Source organism: Oreochromis aureus, linkage group 5 (assembly GCF_013358895.1).
Source record: "Oreochromis aureus strain Israel breed Guangdong linkage group 5, ZZ_aureus, whole genome shotgun sequence".
NCBI classification, from domain to species: Eukaryota; Metazoa; Chordata; class Actinopteri; order Cichliformes; family Cichlidae; genus Oreochromis; species Oreochromis aureus.
Window position 1 is genome coordinate 8,957,673 of NC_052946.1, and position 21,449 is coordinate 8,979,121.

Here is a 21,449-nt window from a genome sequence, read left to right on the forward strand (position 1 = left end):
TTGTGTCTTCAGCGTAGTTCCCCCCACATCTGAGCACACGGTGTCTGTAAACTTCCTATTGACATTGTATAAGCCATAGGGGACATTTTGTATTTAAAAGAAAGAAAAAAAAGTCTTGTTTGTTTTTCGCGTGCGTATAGAGATAGCGTTTCCTGTGGTTTCCTGTGGTATCTCTGTGTGCTGCAATTTACAAGTGCACGTGAATGCTGTCTGCACTCCCAAAAGTGAGAAAGTGCACATACATACACACACATATACGCAGCTATACATACACTCTGATGTTCTTTTTTTCTTTCTGTGTTGTCATCTTTGCTTGGGGCAGAGCCTCAAGCAAGTGGTCAGGCTGTGGTCATCTGTCTTTAGGGCTGATGGACAGCAGCATGATTTAGTGCATCACCTGGTGGACACTGTTAAAAATGAGCCCCTTTGATGGCATAGTTAGACATGTTTTTTCAGCCGTTGTCTACTTTTATGCGCTCTTTTTTTCCCCCTTGCCTTACGTGGGTGAAATTCATTTAATCTTTGAATCAGAGTTTACAGTGACATCATCAGTGCAGAGAATAAGCAGCTGCACTGACGGGAAAAGAAGGAAAATTCACCCCTTTATGAAATTGTGTTCGAAGGCAAAGTTGAAGGTCAAGAGGGAGTTTATAGTAGGACTTTTTTTGGAAGTGTTGAAATAAGAGAGCTGCTTAAAAGCCCACCTCTTCCTAACAGGAAACCCAGTGCAGAGATGCAGCCGAGGGGTTTAGCGCAGTTTCACCTTTGCTTTGACATCTTCTGGCTTTTCTTTACTTTGTCTGACCAATATCTGAAATCCATTAGCATCTTCCTACTTGTTTATGTGTAGGCCAGGAGGCTCCAGGAGGCAGACGATGAACTTCATTGAATTTAAGGTTTTTATGGTATTAAGTTGAAGTGTCTTTTTCTCATTTTGACCACTTTTTTGTGTGCCAGAGAAAGACCTCTGATCTCTCAGATGCTAGCAAGCTGTATTTTGCTGTGGCAGTGCAGCCTTATCTGCGCTTGAGGTCTGTACTTTAATGGGCTTTATTGATCTAAACAACATCAGGGGTTGCGGTGATGTTATTAAGGCAGAGATAACTTCTGTGTAATTCCACTCCAACAATATATTAGCCTTTTATTGGTCTAAATAACTTTGCCTTTTAGACAGTAATGCACCAGTAAGTCACAGCAGCTCTTCATGTCGGCAGGATCTTAATAAAGCATTTCCTCTGGACATCCTGCTGTAGAGAGAGTGAAAAACGACAGGTTAAAAGGCATGCTGGGAAGTTTCCATGCCATCACTGTAAATTATCTCTTTTGAATACATAAATAAAACTAGAAGCGAGCTGTGAACAGGAAGGGGTGGGGGTGGGACGGATTGGTGGAAGTTAATACAAATATCTTCCAACACTCTCTGTTTCACACATGGAGGTGCTATGAGGAAAAACATAGGAGCTTCCAAAAGAAGCCAAACTGGAATACGTGCAACGTCATGTAGGCAGTAGCCGATCAGTGTTGTGTGCATGTGTGTGGTTTTTCTTTTTTTTCTTTCTTTTTTTTAAAAGAATGCTTCTATGTAATTTTTAAGGACACGTGTAATTTAGATTCATCTATATTTGTGTTTTCATTTGAAATATTGAGAGGAAATATGTACATAACATTACACATATTAATGTAGTAACAGTAAAAAAATAGACTCTAGCTCAGTCATTCTGCTTAACAGAATAGATTTAGATACAATTAATTTATAAAACAAATGCACCGGTTGATTAAAAAAAACAGAGTAGGGTTTTTTGTAGCTGCTACATGTTTGGAAAACTGTTTATTTTTTTATGTATTTTTGAGTAGTTATTGACGCCCATGGTGCATTCTGTGTATGCAAACTTTTTTAATGGACAATTGCAATAATTCTTTCCTTTCAAGGGCAGCATGCTGTATATCTAATATTTATATGAAATAACGAAGCCATTTATCTAGAAGTGTATTTTCCAGGGGTTGGGGGTAGGGCTTCATAATTTGCAGCTATTTAAAGCCTTGGTTTTGGTAATGAATTATTTTGTCATCTCGGCTGTGATGAGATTCATCTTTAATAACTGTAACAATTATTTTATTAAAAAGAGAAGCCATGCATTATGGCTATCTCGCCAAGGTCTCAAGCTGGAAGGAATTCTCATTAAGAGCATTATATTACCCCGGTGTGCTTTCAGTTGGATGTCCCGCTGAAATTACATTAGGTGTCAACAATGTTTGTGTTAGAAGTAAGCAGTCATATTTACAGAGGCTAGCTTTTTTCATTTGCTGCCTGACACTGGGAGATGTATTAAAAAAGATACTAATGCTCCATATCTGATTAAGTCACGTACAGTGAAACTCCTTTAAAGTGTTGACTTTTAATATAAAGCAAGCACTGTTCTGTCATCAGCAAAGACATAAATCTTTATTCAGAACTTTTGATTGCTTGAGCTTTTTTATTTATTAATTTTTTTGTGATTTATTTAGCTGGCACACACGACTGTAATCACCCCTCATTCCTTCCATTTATAGCTCCCAAACTATAAGCATCAGGTTGTTTGTGTCATGATTGATTTATCAGTGATTTTCATCTACATCCTGTGTTCCTTCTGATGGTTAGCGTGGTGTGCAACATTGTATTTTGTTAATGGTTCCAGGCCCAGGGTTGCTGCTAATGACATGGTTGTAATTGTTTGTCAGTGTGATAATGTGTGATTTCCTATTTCCATGTGAAGTTGGACATTTGATGAAGGAGGGATCTTGTCAGGAAGACAAAGTGCTGTCATTTGTCACCAGCTAAATGAGCTTCTCGCCAGACATCCTCTCAGTTTTCAATGGCAATATCATATTCACGGATCCCCTTTTGGGCCATTGCCATGATTTCCACATTATCCAGTGCATGGTATTAAAGAAATGAATTAAGCTTGTTCTTGCTTCCTTCTACACATGAAGCACAGAAATCCAGATGAAGGCAGAGATGTATGAAAATCACCTGATTTTGATGCAAAGGTCAGACATTGTAAAACTGAGATTTGAACTAAATCAACTATGAGAAACATGGTTTCGCTCTCTTAGTTTGTGCTCTTTGCTGACATATAGAAATATGTTAACTGTATTTCCAGAAAGACAGAAGTGAAATTACCGAGTTTGGTAATCTTTTATTCTTAGTGTTTGCTAGCAGTCATCACTTCCTTAAACTTAACATTTTTAAATGGAGAAATGGTTTCATCATCTTCACAGGAAAGACTTTGTCAGTTCATGTCACTGTGTACGTTTTTTTCAGGGGCAAAATATGGAGTCAAGTTAAGTTGAATAAATATGATTTTTGATTTGGGAAAATGAAAGTTTGAGAGTTTGCTGTTGCTGCTGTGCTGAACATTATTTTACCGAAATTTGGATCATTTCTTATAGTTGCCAAATGATAAATATAGCTGCGAGTGATGCATAAACTGGGTTTGGGTGGTGAAATGGGGCATGCCAGAAAAAGTTGGGGTCAGTAGTCATCTTAGAACATGAACATGACAACTTTCATTGTTTGCCTGAACATTGTATATTTCCTGTAACATTAGAAACTCATGGGGCACATGATTGCAGCACTTGAAGCTCTTTGAAGTAGTTGTTCCCTTAACACAGTGCTTCTGTTTCTGATTAAGCTTGTTCCATATTGTGGGGTTGGGGGCAGATTCTTCCTAGTTAACAATCTAATGAGCTAAACAAGACAAACAAAAGAGAGGTGCACCGAATGGGTCTCCTGAGGTCGGGGGAGCTGCCTCATGTCACAAATGCTCTTCTGTCTTCCTTTTCCACTCAATATCGATTCATGTCTTCAGTGGTTATGCGCTGTCCGCTGTAGCACACACGGGTGGTGTAATCAGCTAAATGTAGCCTCTGCTTTCTTATTATTACCTGGGTGCTTAACACTGGAGGGTTTTTTTCTCTTCAAGGACAAATGGTGTAGGAGAAGGCAGATCCCGTGTGAAGTCCCTGAGCTCTCGCCGAGCGGCAGATCTCTTTTCAGCGCCAGCTGTTCTCTCAGATACACCAGGCCGTGCTGAAATTCTCTTAATATAATTCTAGGGGCTCAGGAGAATAGTGCAAAACAAGCGTGCCAACGAGGAGAACGTTGAATTTTTCATCAGCGGGCTTCAACTAGCTGAGTTAGTGGGCAGCGCTCTCATTCATGAGCAGATGTTCAGTGCAGTTACACTCTGCAGTTAATGTGAACTTACTGGCCTCTCTGCCATTGGCTGCAAGGACGTTGGCAGCAATCTGGCATCTGAGAATTACTCCCAGTAAAAGGCGCAGTCCTGGAAAGCGTTGCCCCGGCCTTTTTTAGCCACTTCCCAGCCCAGGAGCTGGATTGTGGACAGGGGAAGGCACTGACAGCTCATCCGTCTTCAGTCCGACAGTGATGAAACACTCGCCACTGTTTGCCGGGGGAATAGCACTGAAATTCCTGCAGATAATTTTCACATTTTATATTCACTTCTAATGACTGGATAGATGCGAACCAATGCCACTCAGCAGGTGAAATATATTTCAGGTGTGTCTGAAAAAGAAGTACTTACAGATACCTGCCTCAGTTGTTACATTGAAAGAGTACATACAGATGTATTATTCCAGTACCCCTGAAAGAGGAAACTCAGAGAAGAGGCACCTGTAAGGGGGAACAGTTTGGCTCTGGTACGTCTGTAGCTGTAACCAGCTGGTGCTGTGGTCAGCCTGGTGGGCTGTATCCCAGCCTGGTGCTTCAGACATCTGCATGCCCAGGCTGCCCGCTTGAGTTTGATGTGGTCGTACAGATCTGTGATAGTTTCATCCAACTAGGCAAAAGGCTGTTTGACTGGTGTGTGTATGTGACATCAAATTTAGTAGGTGGCATGCCAATCATCCCGAGCTTGTGTGAAAGTCATCACAGTAAAGTTGTGCATATGGGACTTAAACAGTGCAAATGACAAGCTCTTGTTTCTCTGCACGTCTCATTTTCACTTTCTAATTGGTCGTTTTCAGGTTGGCTTTACGAGAGCAAAACTAATTAGTGTTTCTAAATTCAGCAGAAAAAAAGGCAGTTGGGTTGATTGTTCTGGTTTCCTCTCCTGTGTCAGGCGCTCAACAAGAAAATAAGACTAATCATTTTCAAATTGCTCGTATTTTTAAACCCCAGAGCTGAATGTCATTCCTGGTCTCTTGGCATTTTGTTTGGCAAGATCAGGGAACAGTGGTTGCCCTCTCGCCTGTGTGCTGTCTTTGTGATTCGTGGGAAGTTTGGACTTGGGGCCAGTGGAAAAAAACAATGTGTTGTGTTTTAGGTGGGGTTGTTTCTGCTTTGATTGGGAATGTCCTGCTGACAGGAGCAGCCTCGCAAGTTTACAGTAGCTGTGACATTGCCGTTACCTTTATTCAAAGTCTTCCAGCTGCATCGAGCCCTCAGGAAGCCCAGCGCAGGCCCACATGGGCGGCTGACGGCCCACAGAGAGGAGAATGAGCCCTGTTTGAGTTGGCAGACGCTCCCCTCTTGGGGAACTTTTGCTGCCTCTGCAGAAAGGCCAGCGGCGGCAGCTCTGGTGGGGCGGCGGTGATTCTTGGGGCAGGATGGGCTTTTTCCACCTCTCCTCCCATTCAGGAAACACATTTTGCCGTCTCTTCCCTGCGTGTTTGCAAACGGAGGGAAAGAGTTAAGGCAAAGGGGCATGGGGCAGTAGAGCTGAATGACAGAGCACGGCTGTAAGAGGCTGAGCACTAATGTGTGGCAAATTGAAAAGGGCGAACAAGCTATTTCAGAAAGCACGAGTGTTGTGAGAAGTCAGTGCAGCGGAGCTTTATTTATACTGAACAAAAACATTTACATTTTAGTGTTCTGTAAAACATGCTCTATTTTTATTTTTCCACCGCCACTGCGGGGATTCATTCTTCAGAAGGCAGTAATTAAAACGCAGTTGATCTTAGGTTAGGGAGGAGGAGTGCTTAAATGCAATTAGAGCAATGTTCAAATTAATTTGGACTCAGTTACAGTTGTTGGAATTTGTCATTATTTGTTTAATCAAGGGAGTTCTTGTTTGAGAGACTAAATCTGGATCCACTGATATGTAAACGGGGCCACTGGGAAGCCTGTTCAAACCTATTATCTGCCTGACATGAATATTAATTTGAAAGTGACCTTTTTTGTGACCTTTCAGTTTTGAACTCACACTTAACTGAGAGGTGCATGTGGTTGCATGTTGTGACAGCACGGTTATTATTGAATAAGCTGATTGTGGAAAAATAAGTATGTTCTTGCTTTTGTCACCTTCACGTTTGAAATAATTTCCACTGTTTCTCTTTTTTTTCCATTCTGCCACCCCCACCCCTTAACTTTCCTTTACTACCTCCTCTCTTCTTCTCTCCTCCCCTTCTGCTGACTGCTTGCCGATCCAGCCAGGACACTCCAGTGGTGACATCCTGTGGAGCCATAGATTAAAGTAAGTACCTCACAGAAACATCAGTAGACACCAGCATTTGGTTAAGAAACGTGACTCGTGCACCAGCTTTTGGTGCATTCTTCCTAATGTCTTCTCAAAGAAGGGCATTATATGGTAATAGTGGTGAGTTTGAATGCCACAGGATGATAAGAAAGGTTTTGCATAGTAACCGATTTCCTCTTTTCCTGATGCAGTTGCATGTTGACATGAGTTTGAATGCTTAAATGCGTGCGAGGGGCCAGGTCAGTGAGTCGTGCTGGTGTTCAGAGTTAACTGTGAACCTGAAAAGTAAAGAAAATTGCAGATAGTGTGCTGGCTCATGTCTGCATCCCCAGACTATCCTAGAAGTCATTACTCCTTGTGTGGTGTATAAACACGTCAAAAACAAACAATGACCCTGGGCAGACTCCACACTGCAAAACAATTTCAAAGCCTGCAGTGTAGTGTAAACACAAAACATGGCTAACCTTCACGCAGGGAAGACTTCACCTTAAACCCGGTGTTTGTTTTATAGTCCCTGTCGACCTTGGTCAGATATAGTTTACATCTCTTTGGTTCTTTTCAGGTCGATGTAGCTCAGGTTCTGTGCTGACATTTACGGTTGAAGCTTTTCAGTAAACAACATGCGGCTCGGAAATAGACTGTTAATGGAGATCTTATTAGTCATGTGTTCACATTAAAAAAGACAGAGATGAACTTTGTTCACAGTGGTGATTGTGACATGACTGATATTCAGTGTTGTTGTAAACCAAGTGTAAATACTGCCTCGCAGGGTGTAGATTTCCCATACAGACACTCTATGTATCGAGCAATGAATATTCATTTTCTCCTCTCGTAGACTCTTCTGCCTCTGTGAGCTCTTTCACACTGAGCCGGGGGTGACTGTAAGGCGAGGTGAACCCATATTTTTAATAAAGCCCAGCTGCTGAATGATCAAATAGAGTCTCTAATTAAGGCCTGAGTGTACACCCATGTAAAATTCTCTCTGGAATGCTAACAACCTGTGATATTTCCAGAGGAATTTGCTGTGCAGGTCTCAGAGAAGGGAAGAGATTCAAGTGTTTGGGGTTCAGAGGGAGGAGGGGCAGTGTTCGTGTGGCAAGGCAACATGTTGTTCACATCCGTGTCAGATTGAGGCTAATGAAGGCCAGGCTGATCCTTGGATGCAAGCCTTAAGTAAATGATCCCTCTTTGAATATATTAGTGCTCCGTAGCAGCGTTGTGCCTCCCTGCCGTGCCAGCGCTGCTACGTGTTGTCTCGTGGTCTGACGAGGCCAGTCGAAATGGCAGTCACGGTGTTCGATCACGCCGTGTACCGTCGAGCGTGATTTCAGTTTGTTTTACAGCAGTGATGTTACATTGACTTGGTGGTGAGGAAGTACTCTGGCTGATCATTTCCAGGTTAGTGTGTCTGCAAAACAGTTTGATAGTAAATGGAAAGTATGAGTGTTGTGTCATTTGGCAATGTAAATGAGCCATCTCAAATTTTTCCCCACCCTCTTAAGAGGGATTGCATTTACATAGCAGGCAAGGGTTTGATACTCAAGCAGATGGTTGGTGTAGACAAAAGCTGAATTTACTGTTATTTTTAGTGTAGTTTTGAATTTAGTCATTTCTATTCATTTTTGTCTTTTTCGCTTATTTTATTTGAAAATAATCGAGAAAGAAAAACACAGTTTTAAAGTCAGTGAACAAACATTGCTATCAGAAGTTTTTCCACTGCAATTTATGGTCACAGCAGCACTTAACATGGAAATGAATCCTAAGCTAGTAATTATGAAGCACTTTGGATTATTAATTGGAAAGACAAGGACATAGAAATGAAACAATTGTGAATGCACCCCTTCTAAGCTGCTGTAGCATCTCATTAATAAATACCTTTCTGGTTCTTTAGTGCTGTGCCCGCCTTGCTGATTGAAACAATGTCATTTGATTTTCGCTGATAAAGCATCTGTGCTTCATAGATGGATGGATTGGATGGATCCAATTAGCCATAGTCATCGCTCATGTATTTAAGCTGACAGTGGAAGTCTTGCGTAGAATATCCTTGATTTTGGTAGTTTTGTGAGGCGCTCATGCAGAGTACTTTTAAAGCCCATAAAGAGCGGACTGTGAAGAATGCTCCCTTGATGCAGCTTTGATTTACAGCAAATTTTTTCAATTAGACGTGGGAGGGAAGTAATTGATTTTCAGTAGGCAGTGTACAATGATTGGAAATTCTTAAAGGATGAGAAAGTGACCAAGATCCATAACTTTTTTCCTTTCACTCTGTATTATATACAATCAACGCTGCAATTACTTGGAGCTTTTACTTAACATTTCATACAGGTTTTATTAGTAGGTAATGCATCTTTTTATACAGCGCACTCACATTCTACAACCTACACATTTACAGCAGGTTATGAGGATTGATGGCTTGTAGTAGCAGCTGCACAGGTGCACCTAGTGTCTCATAAGGCATTCTGACCTTCTGCACAGCACATACCATGCTGGCCTGTTTGTAAACGCCAGCCCTGTTTGTAAACACGAACAGAGAGATGAGAAGCAGATTTGCCCCGGTCGCGCTCGGCTCACAAGACAGGCACAACACAACGTGACAAGCAACAGATGTGTCACACAGGCTGAAATCAAAACAGCCGTCCAGCATGGAGTTGTGCACACCATCAGACATGGATGCTGTGATGAGGCGGGGAGGCAGCGAGCACTGCTGGCAGATGAGACAAGGCAGCGCCTCTGCTGCTCCCAGCTTCCTGTCTAGAAGAGGACAGGCCTGTTTGTAGGCTGCTTTGACACTCCTAGTCACTTTGTCATCTGGGGTGCTCACTGCAGCTCTGATCACATGTACACATTGCATTCAAAGAGCGTCATATCAGCCGTGTGACAGGTAGGCTCCCAATGAGACAACAGCCAAAGGGGATGTCCTTTTCAATACACTGTGTGAGCACAAACGCACAGTGCGCCAAGGCAAAATAACATCATATGACATCATTCAGAATGCTCTTATGCTGTCTTCTCTGTTTGGAAAGATGGTGCGGGTTTGCTTCTGCCCTGCCTAATAACAGAAAGGCCTTTATGGAGACGCATGTCCACTCCGTGCACACCGACTGTTTGACAGCAGCAGTAAAAGTGCAGCTTCACACAGGCAGCGCACTAATGATATTCTCAGAAGCTTAATCTGCCTTTTGCCACTGCCCCATAAGCAAACAACGCGGCTTGACGTTGAGCCATGGGAAGAGAAACAGGAATCCGTCATCAGAACAAGTGAATGAATGAAGGTGCGGCAACAGCTGCTTGACTGAGCACATACAACAGACTGTCACCCCACATCTGTTTACCACTTCGACAGCCACATGAGTGTTTATATCCATGAGTGTAATTGAGCTATTTTCCTGAGGGCAGCTGTAACCCACACTAAGTTATAGCCCAACTTTCCATTAAAGCGTGGGGGGAAGTTTTACTGATAGCAATCACGCTCAGCAACACTGCTATGTAAATACGGCTTATCAGCTTTGCCAATTTGGTTAAGTGGCATGTACGTGGGTGATTCATACATCTAGCTCTGTGGCTGTGACACCAGCCACATACTGTAGACATTTAATAAACATTGGTAACTTGCATTATTAACAAGTATATATGCAGCAAGAACATAATAATGAAAATGATGGCATGTCAAACCAATATTGTGCAGAAAAGATGCAAATACACTGACAAAATATTCAACCTGCCATGTGGTCAAACTTAACTGTCTGCATGCAGCACGTACAGTATATGGAAATTGAAATGGGAATATCTAGATCTAAAACGTGCCATTTAAATATTCAAATGTTAACACCAAACAATATAATGCATTATGGCTTTTAGTATTTGCATACAACTCTGTTTGCTGCTGTAAGCTGGGGGTAATACAAGGAAGAGAGAGGGAGAGAGATAGTGAGGGAGAAACACTGAGCGGATATGGAGCACACAAACAAAGCCTTTGTGTGCCACTCGTAGGAAAATGACATTTGATTACTGTGTGAATTTTTATGGTAGCTTAATTTAACAGTTAATGGTTATTTTGTATATCTTAAAGTCCTTACTGTTTTAGGGAAACTACAACTTCCATCACACACTCAACCTTTGCTAATTTGTAGATGGCTATGTCTTGATGCATGCTCAGTCATCCAGGTAAGTAAATCCCAAAAGGTTGATTTTGTTCATCTGGACGTAACGTTTTCAGTAGGAGAAACGTTTCATCAAACACAACAATGGGCTATGAGGTCACAGCCCATTGTTCATTCAGTGGGCTGGTTTCAGTCATTGCGCAAATGTACTGTTTATAAGGTTGGGGAAACCTGCAGTCAGCTGAGACTGAAGAAGTCACTTGGACGAGTGACGAAACGTTTCTCCCACTGAAAGCGTTACGTCCAAATGAACAGAATCAACCTTTTGGGATGTAGACGGGTATTTTTAAAACAATGTAAATCAGACGTTAGCTGAAACTACCATTTATTTTTCTTTGGTGGAGGTCATGTTGATACATGTTTTTTCTATACTTTCCATTTTTGTAAAATGTATTCCTAGTTGCAGTGTCTCATTTTCAAGTGAAGTTCATTCAAGATGTTCAGAATTTGGCCACTATTGAAAAGCTATTCCCCCTGGTAAGGTTGGGGAAAATGTTAAAATTATCTGTACTATCTTGGTTTGCAAGTTAATCATTTCCCAAATTGAATTCACATAGGGGCAGGCCACTAAGCGAGGTCAACCACTCTCCGACAGCCAATATATTTGTCCAGTCGCCTTGCCCAAACACAGGAGAACTGCTTCTGTAAAAGTAGAAACCTTTAGCTCTTGAGAACTTTGTCAGATTTATAAATTTCCTTGATCTTAATCATTCATTTACAGTTACAAATAAACTGCTGTATTTGTTACTGAGGAAAATGCTTGTTTAAGGAAGTGACTGTATTTATTTATTGTAGCACCTGTGACTTGCTAGGTGGTAGGATCAGATATCACATAGCTACAGACAAATGAAGCAGCCGTTTGACCACAGGAACAGTGGCTTAGATTCACAAAAATACATTTCAAATATAAAAACATCATCCACAGATAAAAAACGAGGTCAGTGTACAGTGTTGATAAGAAGGTGGTACAAAGTCTGAAATTCAACTTGCTTATAGCTGTAGATACCCTGATAAAGAGGTTGTTGACTATTAACTGATGCTTTACCATGAGGACACTTCTTCACTCTGCACCACTGTCTGCTCAGCCGTGATGCGCCTCTGCTGCATGTGCCGTTGACAGTACTGCAAAGATGTGAACGGCAGAGTCAGTGCTGCCCTGCAGGACAGACTAAATGACCACAACGTTTATAAATGACCCCCCAAATCTTTTTCTGTTTTTTGTTTGTTCTTGTAATTAAATTGTGTTATTTAAGTTTCAAATCTGTGCATATCAAACAACAGATTTGCAAATATGCAGCACACTGGTTTGGAAGAAAAAGGCTGTCAGCAATAGATTTCACTTGAGATTCTTTTAGATATGTTATTAACATATTTCTCTTATATTAGAAATATACATCACACAGCACACAGATACAGATACAGAGGGATGGTGAAAAGAAGACAGCAGGATAGGAGTCGGCCCTGGTCACTGTCTGACAGGGTTAAACATAGTGAAGGATTGCCAGTCCAAACTGTGACATCTGTAGCCACCATCAACACGTACTGTAATTAAGTGGAATCTGTGAGCTTTAATTCTATTTGCTGTCCAATAACAGCTCCCTGTAATGAATAATTTAAGGAATAAGGGAGGCTGTTACTTGACGCCTTTTCACTTTGCGTTTAAATTTAGCTGGTGTCATTGTCCGGCAGTGTGATTAATAGTTTATCAGTCTCGACTATACATCTCCATGAAATATCTCTTTCCATCTGTCATTGAACTGCACATGGAAATTGGTTAGATTTTTAATCAGGCATAGCTTAGGCCAGTTGAAAAAGGAAAATTACCAAAGGAACCTGCTCTCACAATGCACTCACATGCAGGTAAGACACTGGATGTCGTTTGTCGAATAAGTCTTTCTGCCTCTGTGGCTCTGCTCACCGTTCATCTCTTTTTTTTGTCTTTTTCGTATGATAATTACATTGAGACCTCATACAGGCTAGAGTGTGCAGCCTAAATGTGGTTTTAAATAAGCCTGAGGTGTGTAACAGTGAAAGTGAGTTGTGAAAGAGGCGCCTGCCACAAGGGGGTTGACCAGTGAGCCAGAGATTGGCTTCCCTGTCAAATAAAGATTAGGTCTTTATTTCACAGTCTAATCCCTGCAAATCTCTTATGGAAGAACTTGGATGGTGCAGCGCTTCTAATGGCGCAGAGACTTCACTGTCTGCGTTTCTTCTTTATCTCTGAATGTACACAAGTGGATACAGCAACCTCTGGTCCCGGGTTAGTCAGTCTATTTAATCTGGATTACAACTCATATTAAATTGACCAAGGTTACCTTAGTTCCTACTAACAAGCTGCATTGCATTGAAGCTGCTCCTGGCATTTTACATTCTGCTGCTACGCTGTAGCCAAGTTGGGGCTGTATTGCGACTTTTCTAGTTATTGAATATCTCCATTTTTCCCCTCTCGACTATGCAGAACATTCTTTTTATTGAATTATTAATGTGAATTTTGAATTATTGAAGGAAGATAATTTCTGATCAGATTAATATTAACTCCCTGTGAAATATTAATGACTAATGTTAAAAACGATGAACTTACAGAACCATTAATATAATCATAAACAGACATAGTAGTGGTGACACAGAGTCAAATGTGCCAGGGCCGCTCCAGCCTCTTTTAATGCAGCTTCCCTTGAGGTTGGTGAATGTGAAATATTGCAGGAGTCTACTTTGTACTCAGAAGCTTGGCTTATGTCATTGGCCAGCCCTGCCCCCGGGGCTGGCAGCGGTGTCACGGGGGGTAGTTCACCAGCATTTGTCTCCAGGTTACCTTTGTGACCTTGTCCACAGATGACCTGAACTATGGCCAGGGGAAAAGTCACAAAGATGTTTTGTTGTTAACATTAAGCTGGTCCCCTCATCACCTCCACTGATTGGCAGCGCTCCACTGACAGCTCGAGTTATTCTGCTCCACCCCCAACTTTTGCTCCGAAGCCTGGTGGCTAAATACGACCGACCATTCTTTATCTGTTTTTCACAAGGAGTGCCACAAAGTGAATTTCATCATGCAAGCCTTGAGCAGGTTAAATCTAGTCTTTTGTCAGTTTTGATTAAAACTCTCTTTAGATTAATGATATTCAGCAAAGATTTGATCTATCATTTGCCATTCTTTGGGTTTGTTATTACAATCGTCCCATTGTATTTATAAAATATGGAAATCAGACAAAAATAAACCATTATTCTAACATAATGGTAAGCACCTCGAAAATATGGTTACATTAATTATGTTTTAAATGCTAATGCCAGTGAAGAACATAATAACGAAGACATGAAAGACTCCCTATTCAAAATCTGATAGCCAGGGAGAAGCAAATTATTTCAAATATTTGATATTTAAATTATTTTCAAATGAACTGAGACATGAGTAGAGTAGAGGCGAGTAGTTTCCCCTGGTGATCCTTCAGGGTCCTTTGTTTCCGTGGTGTGTCTCCAGCTCATTAATGTTCTAAGCATGTGAGGGAACCAGACCATACCCCATAACCCATAGCCGGATGACACCTCAGGCCCAACACACATACAGTGCATGCACATACATTCACACACATGCACACACGTACACAAAAATCCCTCAGCTGTTTAAAGTCCACTGGCTCTTTCAGGAAGTGATGGCCGCCGCGCTGTCCTGATTAAAATGACAATAGTCTAATTAACTCGACCCCAGTGTCAGTGCACTAAACGGCTGATGGCCCGCCAGTTCCTGTTTGAAAACCCTTTGTCTCCTCATCATCCAAAAATATGACTTTTTTTTTTTTTTTACAGCAAAATGCCTCAACCCCATTTGACGGGATTTGCTAATGGCAATTATTTCTCATGAGCTAATTAAATCTAGGCAAAGTTTTCCATTCTTTTTTTTTTCCTGCTGCAGAAATCCGTCTGTACAATCCTCCTGGGATTTTTCATTCACGGTATAATATCACAAGCACCTTCAAGCAATGCTAGTCATTTAGATTATATACAATTCTAAAGAGGTGTTTTGGTCTTCAGACTGATTATATTTATTTTTTTACCACTTTTAATCGAATCGTTTATTGATCCAACATCGTGATCCTTCCAGAGCCAACCCAAAGCCCCTGCTGGTCAACAGGTCAAACCGCCTGATAAAAAGGAGCCAAAGACGACACATTCAAGCAAATCGGCCAAAATCTTTTAACCTCCTTAACTAACAGTTTTTGAAAGTGAGACTTTAATCCAGCCCCCATTAATCTTTTGCATTGTTTGATGGACTCGTCTAAAGTGCAGAGGAAAGAAAAAAGAACAACAACATTAAAAAAAACTTTAATGACTGAAGAAGAAACTGCTTTTTGTTCTATTATCCTTCTGTTGGTGATTAAGGTCTGTAGGGAGATAATTACGCTTTAGTCTGGAGTTAATGAAACGAAAACTTCTCTTTTCTTGTGGAAAGGAAGGGCAGATCTTTTGTACTGCTATCTGCAGACATCTCCCACCCTTGACAGGGCACACAGAGAATTGGTTTTGTTTTAAGGTTGCAAGCCCCCTCCGCTGCCTGTCAGTCCATGGATGATATGAGGGATCTGTGAATGAAGCCAGAGTCAATGAGGTCTGCCTCCACTGCAATGGTGAAGCTTTCTGTTCTTCCTGTGAACATAAAATATGCTGTAAAACATCAAATGACAACCTCACAAGAGGTCATCAGAGTGAAAGAAAAAAATTAAAATAAAATGCATGTTCATTCTGTGTATTACATGATTTAGTGTTGTTACAGCAACAAGCATGTGTTCACCAACAAATGACCCCGCTTTGTTGAGCACCAAAGGAATGCACAGATTTGAATTTATCACATGGCAACACGGGGGCCATATGTGTCATCTGACTTCAGATGCCCCTTTTGAACACGTGGTGCTGTTGACTAAACTATTGTACGGTACAAATGGTGGCCAGAGAGCACATATTATGCTGTCCTTGTAGAAGTTCACATCTGGTGTGAGGAGCTATGTGTGTCACTTTGTGTGCATGTGTGTGTGTAGGGCAGCAGCACCTCCCCACCCCTCCTGTCCCTCTTGCCCCTCCAACAGCACTCTCACGTTTCATCATCTGTTCTCCAGCGCTACGGTGCTCCGGCACAAGTTGGCCGCTCTGGATCCATCTGTTGTTATTATTTTCTACTGATAATTGGCTTGAACAATGGAATGCCTGTGTCCCCCTTGCCTTTGAAACCCAACACCCTGTTTATTTTCCTGAGGTCTCATTTCTGCTCTCTTTCCCTCTATCCTACCCTCTCTCACCCCTCAATTTCTCTCTCTCGCTCCTCTCCTGTCAACTTGTGTCACCTCACCCCTAGCCCACCCCCCTCCTTTTCCCCTGATCCATTTGAGAGGGTTTCACATGAAAATTGCATCTTTGACTGGCCACATCAGTATGTGTCACTCAGCATCTGATGCTTCTCTCTAGACTTTCTGGAGGGGCTCAGCTTCCATTCTTTTTTTTGTTTTGTTTTTACTAAGATAGGATTTTCTTTTCTCTCACTTTTTTCCGGAGCTTCCCACTTACAGCACAGACTTCTGCATTCCTGGCCTAAGAAACAGATGAAGCAAATAAGAAGGTGTGGAGGAGGGAGCAGGGGGTGTAGAGAGCAGAGTGGGAACAGCAGAGTGTCTTTAGGAAGAAAGGCATTGGACCATGGATGTTCGTAAAAATCACTTTTTCCTCCCTGCTAAAATTCAGGTTTTCCACCAGGGGGTGGGAAGAAGAGAAGCATATGTAAGGAAGAACAAGAAGATCACAAGGTGTACTTTCATTTTAATCGAGGACATCATTTAATAAAAGCCCACACCAAAAAATGACCTACTTACATTAATTAAATTTGATATTTAAAAATTTAATTAGTATTTTAGGTTGTAATTAAGTAGTTTCATGTTGAAGACTTCATGCTCTGGTGACATTTTTAGACTGGTACATTTTATTTAGTCAGAATTTTATCCTCAGCCTTGCAGATTGCCTATTGATTAAGTAATTAGCTGTGTGTATGTAAAAGTAAAACGCTCATGTATGGTGTTTGACAAAGTGTAGAGAAAGTCAAGTGCCTTCTGTGTAACTGTTGGGAAATCCTCTGTTCGTGTCATTAGAGGCATGAGGAAGTTTTCTTTTTTTCTTTTTTTTTTTTCCTGTTCTTTTTTTTGACCGCGCTGATGTTCATTTGTTCTGTATGCTCTTGTCTAATTAAAAGAGGCTAGGACAGGTAGGGCTCTCAGCAGGCATCTGCTCCGTGCCAGTTCTTCATTTGCCAAGTGTTTGTGTTTATGCAAACGGGCCTCTTCCTGCATATTTAATTTAGAGCAAGGCACCGACTTTTGTTGTGTTTTGACCACATACCTTTAGTACCTCTCAGCTCTTCCGTCTGGCCAGGCTAGTTCTCTCTCACTCTCTCTCTCTTTTGCTCTCTCTCATACACACATGCAAACTCACTTGACTACCTCATTACTACTTAGACTACTTTCACCGCCAGCTTTCTCCTCTTCTTCAGAAGTGGATTTCAAACACTCAGTGCTTGGAGGAAATATGCATGAATATACAGTTTTGTAAACATGATGAAAGTCTGTTTAACTGTTGGAAGGTAAGTCTGTGAAGATTATATTATCTTTACACTGTTTTCTCCTCCTCGTCATTCCTTTTATGGCACAGTGCTCCATGACTGTGAGTCTGTACGAGCGTGTTTGTAGGTGTGTTCTGTAAGTGATTGACAGATTTTATGTATAGGGTGTAGATGGCAATGCCTTTCACTATTGGTCATAAGTACAAGCTACTACAACATGTACAATAATTGCCGTACAGTGTAAGATTGCAAAAGGGTGAATTCAGTGAAGTATTAGGGTATTTAGAGAGTTTTCTAAAGAGATGAAACAAGCAATTAATCATTTTGTTAATTTGTTCATTTCTGTTCATGCTGTGGCAAACAGAATTAAATCTAAATTCTTTAAGATAGACATGCAAAACAAACAAACAAACAAAAAAAGACTTAAAGAAACCTCAAGGAACGTTAGCTACAGTAGTACTGAGGTATGTGTATTGCGCTGTCCCTGTTAAAAACAGCCACAAATGATTGGAAAATATATTACCTATTAGTTAAAGTTGACATTGCCCTGTTGTACATGTGCAAAATGTTCCTTTTGTTCAGTGCAGCAGGGTTGGAGGTGAGAGTGAGTACTAACCCCATGTCGATGCGTGAGGGTATTAGTTCCTCCCCTCACTCATCGCATCTTGTTCTCCCTTTGTCTTTGTCTGGGGAAATGGAATCTGCAGCTTATTGATATTAATAGCGCACAGGATCTGTGGTTGGAGAGGACCTGGGACCTGGGCGAGAGTGGTAACTTGATATGGCTGGGTAGAATTGACAGTCCTCCTGCTTGACAGGGTGGAAAGGGGTTGGTTGTAAAAATAGGATTGCATAATGTTCAGTGCGCGTTAGGCCGTGTGTGCTGTGCTGTACATTACTGTACATACAGGATCGGGGTTAAACATTTCGACTGGCCTGATCTGATTTTACATGTTAAGTTTGAAACCTTTCTTGACCGTGGATGCTGAACTGCACTGGCTGTGACTTCTCTGCTGACAGAATAATAAACAAAGTGCGATTTTCTGACAGATCAGTAAACATTGGCATGAATTCAGTGTCTTGTTGATTAGACATTTTATATTCAGTGGGCTCATTTGAATAGTGTAAAGAAATGTTTGGCCCTGCTTGTTTTGGGTCCACTTTGTTGGTATTAAGACAGCAAAGCACTCCATGGAGAAAAGCTGCACTCTGTGTACTTTGTTCTTAGCTCAGCAAAACGTGAGGGCAGGTCCAAAGAATCTGGGGGATCAGACAGGCCTGACATTCACCAGACTGCACTGTTGCCTTTTAAGCTTAGACAAAAAAAAGAGAATCTGAAAATAAGCACCCAGAATAAAGGCTGGCTGGATTGAAGTTGGGTTTAATTGGTGGGTTTTGAGTCTGTTTGCGTGTCAGAAAGTGCTGTTGTTTACAGTCTGTGTGGGTGTTACAATATAACGCCCTGATCCTGCCAATCACATTAAAAAGAAAAAAAAACCAACAATGCATTTTTCTCCACTTTTTTAAAATGCTGACTTTTTAGACTTTATGAGACTTAGCCATGGTTTTCATTTAATCAGTCCTTCTTAATAAAAGCCCAGAAGAAAAGAGGGGGAAAATAGTGTGCAGTCAGCCCTTTTAGCAGATCAGATCATACAGTAAGCAGCTGCGTTTGTTGAGAAGTGAGTCATGCTTTAGATTTTCCTGTGTTTCATTGCACAGACAGTGACTTGGAAAATCTCCTGCACACACCCTAAAAACAAATACCAGTGACCCTGCATATTGATATCAGTGACTCTACACAACTAAAACTCTTCTACGCCCTATTTTATTTACACAGTGCTTTTAGTACAGATCCACCAGCCTTAAACTGCATTAAACCAGTATCTCAACTTTTTTTCTTTTAGATTCAAACACATTGTTATAGCCTGGCATGACAAATAGATGCTGTAGAATTATTCAGATGCTGATACTAAGTGGTCCAAACATGCAGGATGGGCTGTAAAGAACCACGAGACAACTCTGGCAGCCTCCTATTGACAACCATTGAGTTGAGCATTAATTAATATGGTAATGATATGTGAAGGTTCATTAACAAGCCGCCACAGAAGTAGCCACAGATATAGTATTAAGCGTGCTTAGAGTAATTAATGGAATAACTTTACTTAGTGGTAAATATTCATGGGCCCTCATCTTTTTGTCTGCACGGTGTGAAGAGAGAGGAGAGCCCGTCCATTAGAGGAGCTGAAGAGCTGTCCACAGTGAATGCGGGCCTTTTGTTGGGATTGGGTGCGTTTCAGTGGAGGGGTATTAATTCATATTTTGAACATGCAATCTTACAACAAAGCCAAAGGCACTGATAACATACCTGTGACTAGAGAGCATATTGTGAAGCCGTGACCCCTTCAAAAAATAGGAAAGTCCACTTCACAGGTTTGTGGACAGAATAAAATGAGTCTTTGTTCACACTCACATGTAACCACAGCCGTTCATTACCATAGCAAAAAACCCTTCTGATTGTTCCATTTCCTCTGAAAATAGGGTGTTTGCATGTTTTTCCCACCATGACTACAATGAAGCCCTGTGGTATTTGCATACAAAATGGAAACATTTTTATGGATCACCTGAAAGCTATCGGGCTAATAAAAAGATCTCGTAGCGGCACAAATAAAAATTTCCTGCATAATTAACTTAAAAATGTAATGTTCATTTTTGTATCATTTCATTATGTATATCTTACATTGTAGTCTTTGTACATACTAGTAGCCAGTTTTTAAAATTTCTCAGGCTACTTCAAGTGGCATCCAGTAACAGCAGTAACACTGTCAGTATTCCACTACCTCTTCAATGAAAACATAGTGGAATACATATTTCAATTAAGTGTACATAATTAATGAAATTCAAGGCTCCCTGCTCATTATCTTTTACTTTTAAGCAATCGCTGCTGAGATATGTGAGTCATTTTTGACAGGAATCAGCAAGACATCAACGTTTTGCTTTATACCTCTTTGCAAGAGTTGTCATCAATCCAGCAACCCACCCAGGTAAAGAAAATACAATCCGAGTGACTGTACTGGAAAGATAATAGGGAGAAAAAACACAGAGTAACTCATTATGACAGAACATGCGTTTTTTTCAGTAGCTTTGCTACTACAAGTCTGGAACATGCCCCCTTGGGAAAGTCCAAGATTAATGGCTAACTGCAGGCTATAGCTGACAAACAGGTGTTTTTCTATTGAGTTTGTATCCAGCAGATTATTGGAATTCTGTGCTCACCAAGATGTTGTTTGTTGCACGAGTTTAGCTGAAAGGTTTAGGTGGAACAAAGTGCTGTTTTGTTTGTATCACTGGTGTAACTCTGTGCAGTTAGTATCAGTTTTACGTGTCACTGCACTGTGCGATTTCCATGTCAAAAGTACTTTGTTGTCCTATGTGCCGTTGGGTTGGTTTTTTTTGTTTTTAACCAAATGGCACAGCAGATCTGCAAAAGCCAGCCAAGACTTTGCATGAGAACCTTGGAAAATGCTCCTTAGTTTCCTTTGTCTTTTGAAATTGTTGCATTTAGATTCATATTCTTAGATTTGGCCTCTTACTGAGCATGCACATAACCCACCTTGGTGGGTAATTATCTCAACCAGGAGTTGTTCTATTCCCTAAAATCTCAATGTGGGAGTGTGTGATGGGTTCCGTTTTCCCAACCGGGCTAAGCAGCATGTGCTTGTTTATCCTCACCCTACGATCTGTGCACCCCCACTGTTCTAAATGGCAATATTACAACCCTGTGCTGTTTGAAATGGAGACAATTATCTGTTTAGGTATTACAAGATGGGCTTTATATTACAAGGAGAAAAGGCGTACAGCTGCTATCAGGATCCCGTTGTTGCCTTTTCTCTCCAGTACAAATTTTCCATCATTAAAATGATGGAACATTTATCTAAATGGATGTTATGCATTGGGTAAACTCATTTAGCTCCCGGGGCTCTTTCAGGTGATGGGAATTAATGATGTTTAGTAGTTTGAAACTGAAAATATCTGTCATTTGTCACCACTCACCATTGATTTACGATTCCATTGATGATATGTTAATTGAAGTGTAATGAATCACAATAATAGGGTAGTTGTGTGGGAATGGTCCATTTTCAATGATTGTTCAACCCTCGGTAGAGTTCAGAGCGAGCTGCATGTTGACTCGCGTTTTCAACAAGGGCGTTTAACTCA

General features: G+C 41.1%; 1 protein-coding gene across 17 annotated transcripts in view; it reads left to right on the forward strand.

The window, feature by feature from the left end:
• The window catches only part of foxp1b (forkhead box P1b), a 146,536-nt gene that overhangs the window by 26,198 nt on the left and 98,889 nt on the right, over nucleotides 1–21,449 (forward strand). For 13 of the 17 annotated variants that reach the window (XR_005613067.1, XM_039612102.1, XM_039612088.1 and 10 more), the window contains one exon: nucleotides 6,433–6,476. The exons of 1 other annotated variant lie outside the window; for it this stretch is intronic. The gene's annotated coding sequence lies outside the window, so the exon portion shown is untranslated. Of the gene's footprint in view, nucleotides 1–6,432; nucleotides 6,477–17,122; nucleotides 17,253–21,449 lie in introns of those variants that run through there. 3 more of the 17 variants (XM_039612090.1, XM_039612091.1, XM_039612094.1) reach the window with 2 other exon arrangements.